The sequence below is a fragment of the Vulpes vulpes genome, chromosome 6 (genome assembly GCF_048418805.1).
Source record: "Vulpes vulpes isolate BD-2025 chromosome 6, VulVul3, whole genome shotgun sequence".
Classification (NCBI taxonomy): domain Eukaryota; kingdom Metazoa; phylum Chordata; class Mammalia; order Carnivora; family Canidae; genus Vulpes; species Vulpes vulpes.
Window position 1 is genome coordinate 93,549,642 of NC_132785.1, and position 6,543 is coordinate 93,556,184.

The following is a 6,543-nucleotide window of genomic DNA, read 5'->3' on the forward strand; positions in this document are numbered from 1 at the left end:
AGTGATGCTCTTTCTCTTGGTAGCTGTGGACATAACAAAGATTAAAAATTGTCCTGTGTTTTTTGTTTCAGGGTAAAAAAAAAAAAAAAAATATATATATATATATATATATATATATATATATATATATATATATAAAACAGTGCTTGGAAGAATGCCATGCAAATAATAAGCATTCAATACATGTTGGCTATCCCTGTAAAGTCCAGAATTTTCCTCTTGCTGTCTCGTAGAACCTAGAACAATCACACTTTCCATGTGTGTCCTTTGCTTTTCCTTCACTTTAGAATCAGCTTAAAGTCAACTTCCTCCAGGAAGCTTTCTCTGAAAAGCCCCCTCAGCCCTAGCCAATATCAAGTGTTCTTTCTCTTGGGCTTTCCTAGTCCCTTGTCAACTCCCATGTAGAGAATGCTACACTCATTTATGAGCATCTCTGCTCTCTTTGCTCGTCTGGCATCCCACCAACCAGTTATGTTTCACAAGGACAGGTATTTAGTCAGTTTATCATTGAATCCGCAGCACCTAGCCAAGTGCTTGGCATGCAGTAGATCATCAATATTTGCATAAGACAGAATGCAAAAGAATGTTGTCTGTTGTGAGGCATTGCTCACAAACGTCTTTGAAGAGAGTTTTCTAATGGAATGCCTCTTGACATTCAAAAATGGTGAGCCAATCAGAGATGGACAGCTAGGATAGATCTTGACATGGATTTAAACCTTGAAAAAAAAAATGTGAATGTAGATTATATAGATAAACCACTATCAAAATACCCTAGGTAGTAAGTACTTAGTCCTCTGTGTATTTTGGATCCTGCTAGTTGTTGTTTTGACAGATATTAGCTAATTCCCATCCACAGAGGTGAATAAATACATTCATGGAGGTGAAAGGGGGTGGTGACATTAGAACTTGATCCTCTGGGTTTCTGCGTGGAGAACTCGGAATCATAACCTTCTCTTACTCCTTGACTGTCGTCCAGTTCTTGCTCCTATCAGGAGGAGCGTGACCTCAGGAAGAGCGGCTTGGCATGAGCACTCAGTAGATCTAGCCAGGAGTTTCCTCCTTGTTGTAAGAACTCAAGCTCCCTGACCTTATACTGATTTTGTTTTTTTGGGTTTTTTTGCTTTTGTTTTAGAGAGAGGGAGAGAGCTCATGGGTGGGGCAAGGAGCAAAGATGGAGGGAGAGGGAGAAGGAAAGAATCTCAGGTAGACTCCATGCTGAGTCGGGAGCCTGCCATGGGGCTCGATCTCATGACCCTGAGATCATGATCTGTGCTGAGATCAAGAGTCAGATTCTTAACGGACCGAGCCATCCAGGTGCCCCCTCACTTACTTTTAATTTGTCTTTCTCAACTTCATGTATTTTTGTAAACTGCCTTCATTTGTTTCTGGAAAAGGTGAAATGTACATGAATACATTCAATAAAAACAATGTCATCCTTAAAGCAAGACCTCTCTGCTGCTGGGAGCCCTGGTCAATGGGACGTGAGTAGTTGGTGGTCACTGCTGATTGGACTAAGCTACTGCCAGGACGTCTGTACCCATGGTAAGCTGGTCATGGACTGTAGGAAGAGCTCGATCTGCATAGTAAGTACTCTCCAGCCTTATTTCATGGTGCCCTCAAAGATCCTGACTCCAAGGTGAGTACACAAAGCGCATTGTTTTCTTTGGGGACCTTTCGCCACACTTCCCTCTCACTGTGCTTTGAAAATTAACCACCAGAGTCTGGTCATTATGGCTTCATTAACTATTCCTTGTAATTGCACCAGTCATAATTAATTCATTTGTTATTCACATGGGTGACATACGGACACTTTAATAGATTTTCCTCAGGGAATTCCACATATTAAATGATATTGATGGTGCTTTTAGAAAAGATTGAAAGGGAACTACAATATAAACCATTTTGTATAAGTAGCAATGAGATATTTTATCGTGAAAATGAAGTTAATTATTTTAATCTCTCAACCTTTTTAGATCAAAACCCGAAGATGTATAAACTAGTCTTTCCTCCCCCCACCAGACATTTCTAATCCATAATTCAGAGTGCCAAAATAAAACCATTCTTATAAAAATAGATGGTGCATTTACACAAACGCATGCCAGAGTATTTAAGTAAATAATACTTGAATTAATTTCAGGTTAAAACCTTTCCTTTAAGCCTCTCTTATTTTTTTTTCCAGAAACCATCTGTATTTTAACATCTTACTGCACAGCTGCATTCCTCATGTTTAATTTATGGCGGAGATCTTTTGTGACAAGACCAACTTATTTTTCAAATGAAATCAATTCATTTTAGGTAAAACATTGGTGACCCAAATATTACACACTTTCAAATTATGCATAATCCCTCCCCTACCCCTGGGCATCCCCCCCCCAAGCATGCGTGCACACACACGCATATACTCTAAGCCCTCCTTTTTTCAGTAGCCCTGAATGGAAATTCCACACTGCCAAATATTTAACCAAATACTTTAATCATTGGTTTTCTGGTAGAAACATTAAACCTATGGTGACAGCCACACAATTACATGGCAGAACTAGGGCAATTATCTATATAATTCAGGTTAAAAACTAAACTCAACAACCAGTTTTGCCTAAAATGCCCCAATCATGGAGAGGGGGAGAAAGTGTCCTTTGGTTTGTATTATCTCCGTAATTGCCTTAATTCCCATTTGACTCAATGTGAGTGGAATCACAGACACAGAATTTTAGCCTCTTGGAGATTATCTAGTTCAACCCCTTTATTTTTCAGATGAGAAAACTGAGACCCACAGAGGTCAAGTGCCCTGCCCAGGTCATTAGTAGGTGGTGGCAGAGTCCAGTCACGAACCTGTATTTCCCAGTCCCCGGCTCAGCATCCTTAACAACTGATGCTCTCTTGCCACCTGACTCCATTGCTTCTCGAAGTCAAGGAAATGGTGCCAGCATGCTGAACTTAAAATGAAGACAGTAAAACGCCACCCAAGACCTCGCACCCAAATCAAATGCAACAATTCACTTCGACTGACGGTCAAAAAATTCTCTCCACACATGTTCTACACTCAAATGACCAGCTTTTCAAAACACACGTGAGCATGACATCCAGTAGGTTATGTAATTCAGAAGTGGGAAAAGGATTAGAGAGACACTATTAAAAAACAAAACAACTGCATGAGTCTTCACAAGAAAAAAAAAAACTGAAATATTTTCTCATTCCTAATAGGTACCCAATGAAAAAACCTACCCAAAAAACCCCTTAAGACCTACAGGAAAACTCAGGCCCAGGATGTTTTATGAGCTTCAGATCTACCCCCAGGTCGGAGCACACAAGCCAGGTTATCAGCTTGATGACCTTCAAGTAAAGCAAACACATTACATCAGACCGTTATGAAAGAGCCCGCACTCAGAAGAGCTCCCAGCCTGCTGGTGAGGTGCTGTATTTCAAACTCCTAGGACCTTGCCCTTGACAAACATATATCCTCTGTTTTTGAAACGAGAAAGTTTTTATAATTCTTCCAAAAGGGTGCTTTCTGTTTTAAAGACAGCCCAGAACTAACTAACTGCTCAGGTTCCCTACCTTTTTTGCCTTGAAACCAGCACACAGTCTGTCATGTGTTGGTTTCTGCATTTTTATATCACGACTCTGCTGCTTTGCAGGGTCATGGAAGCCACGGATAGGGTTCCCTGTTGGTGTAAGGGAAAGACACTTCTGTTCTGCGTACAGCTAGCTAGGACGGAGGACCCGGACTAAGGTCAAAATTATTATGTGAAGATTAAACTCTAGAATTTAATTATGTGTTCTGTTGCTCCTGGTACATTTATTAATTTAGCAGTATAACCTGACTGGAGCTAAACAAGCAGGACTGATTAATTTGCAAAGACATCTAGGTAACAGATTGTGATCAAAGTGGAGACCTGATCCTGTTAGATTGAAATGTGTTGTTGTGTGCTTGCAGGAAGGACATGGTGCGGTGTGGTTTATCTTTATCAATGCTTTCCTCCGAAGGAGGGGGACAAGCTTGCAGATACTAATCAGGGCTGAGGCCCTGCCACTCAATAATTACCCACTGTCTCATCATAATCCCGGAACTAAGCCCCTGCCCAATCCATCTGGGACCCTTTTCCATCTATTGCACAGCTCAAGAATACGTGTGTAAGCTATTACCTCTGGTCGTGCTATCTGTCCCCTGAGTATAGATTCATGGCAGTGACCAATTAGGTTGCCGTGTTCTCTTTCCTCCTTTGCTTCCAAACCGTGCTGGTAATGAAGCACAGACTCATTGGGGTGCAGAAATCCACTCACCTATAAAAGCTGTCTCGTCATGGTCACTGATAAACATCGCATGATGCTTAATTTTGTGGGATGCGTTGAAAAAGAGGGGTGGCAAGACCAGAACTCCCCAGGTTTCCTTAAGCCACTCTCAACCTGCCACTGCCTTCTGCTGGAAACAAACCACGCAGTGAGGAAAATATTTCTGACCCTAATCCAGAAATCAAACGGCCAGGAAGTGAGGAGGGCAAACGTGGGGATAATTGAATTCCGGATCCCTGAATGAAAACCCTGTATTGCACAATGGTTAAAAGTGGAGTCCCGAAGGCTAAGAGACTTGGGTTGAAACTCTGGCTCTGCGGCTCACCAGCCAGTCCCATAACTTCTTTGAAACTCTTTTTCCTCTCGATAAAACACCGCCTTGCACATAGGGTAGCTTTGGAGTTAACCCAGACGCTCCCTGTACAGCATACAACTGTAAAATGATAAAACCTCAATACATGATAGCTAAACTCATGGTTTTCTGAATTCCCACTACATTTATAGCCGGAACCAAAAAGCCCAACTCCTGATTAAATCATGCCAGCTACTATGTGCTAATTATTTTGTGTATGTATATGTTTCATCTTCCCTAATAATTGCACATTTCTGAAGGTTAAGTCACTTTTCCTTTTGTATATCCCACAGGTGATAATTAACAAATGCTTCCTGATTCTTTCACTTGAACATAAGAACCCTTCATAAAATTCATAAACAGTCTTGAAGAGGGGCACTGGGTGGCTCAGTGGTCGAGTCTTCAGCTCAGGGCATGATCTGGGGTCCTGGGATGAGTCCTGCATCAGGCTCCCCACAAGGAGCCTGCTTCTCCCTCTGCCTGTGTCTCTGCTTCTCTGTGTCTCTCATGAATAAATAAATAATCTTAAAAAAAATCAGTCTTGAAGATGAGAGGGACAACAGTGATGGTAAGCAAGTTGCTATTATTAGTGGTAGATATCAGTAAGGTACAATCAAATCATTCCTAGTAAAAGAATCCGTAGAGCAAGTGTGTGACGCCCACTGCATGCTCTTGGTCCGGGCAAAGCCCATTTGAAAGGGCAGGGGCTGTTTCCCGTATATACGCCATCAGGGCACAGGCCCAGCTCCTAATTAGCCAGGACCCCATTTCAGATCTTTGCTGATACTGACAGTGTTTTAATTAGTTAAATCTACAACTTGGCTCTTCTTGTTCTTCTCTGGCAGTCGGAGAGGAAAATATGCTAACATGTGAATGTTTCACATTTGCACTTCCAAAACACCCGTTCCCTATGGCGTTCGGGATGTACCCTGAAGATGGACCACCCTTTGGAATTTATACCAGCAGCTCTGACAGCTGTTTTGTATTTATTTCCACGGTTGGCCATTTCAATTTGGGACTCTTATTCATTATATAAGCAAATATTTGTTAAGGGATCAGACACAGGATGAGGTATGTTTGTCAGGGTTGTAATTAAGGTGGCGTGTGTACCAGAGTTAGAGGAAGACGGGATGGGTTGGATCCTCAACTCACTGTGGCTGTGTTATTTTGAAAGACTTATCAACCTCTCTGAGCCGCATCTGTCCCATATATGTATTATCCTTATTCGATTGTCCTGAAGCATAGACAAGTGAGAAACAATTCGGATAAAACATTTTAAGATTCTAGTACATTAGCTTTTGGAAAACTCTTTGCCTGTAACATATCTTAATGCCCTTTTATTCTTTTCAGAATTAATTATAATTTTAAGATAACTTAAAAAATGCTTTAGTTCATGTGCTCTTATTTCTAATGCATTCATCAATATTTCAGCTCTTACAAAATGATAATAGATATTACCAATGAGTACTTTGCAGATGACATGATTATTTTTCTGAACAGTTATGTGGTTTCATGACTTCACCTTGCACTTGCCCATTCAGAAGACCAGCCTCTGAAGTGTGGCATTCACTTTTTAGTTTGCTCCTTGACATGTGTTGTTTTAATGCTGCAGGAAGGGCATCCCTGTGTGTCCCAACCCTACCTACGAGCATTTCATTGAGTATTCAAACATGCAGTAGACACTTATTGTTTATAAGTAGACTCTCTCATTTCATTTAATGCCTTACATCTTGGGATCTGTACAAATTCATTAGTTTAGGCTCCTCTGGCTTCCAGGTAGGATGTGTCTAAGTTGTGAGATGTGTCAGCTGAGTCTGTGGGGCCAGTTTTGCCAGGGGGCCAGCCTCGTACCTAAGAGGAACTCGGAAACACTGACCTATAGCCAGGCCCCCACGTTGGAG

The 6,543-nt window shown here is 41.4% G+C and overlaps 1 long non-coding RNA gene across 1 annotated transcript; it reads left to right on the forward strand.

The window, feature by feature from the left end:
* Positions 1–1,228: 1,228 nt before the first annotated feature.
* Positions 1,229–4,974, forward strand: LOC140599372 (uncharacterized). Its single transcript, XR_012002187.1, has 3 exons — positions 1,229–1,636; positions 2,180–2,295; positions 2,752–4,974. It is a non-coding gene; the product is annotated as an uncharacterized lncRNA (long non-coding RNA).
* The last annotated feature ends 1,569 nt before the right edge of the window (positions 4,975–6,543 follow it).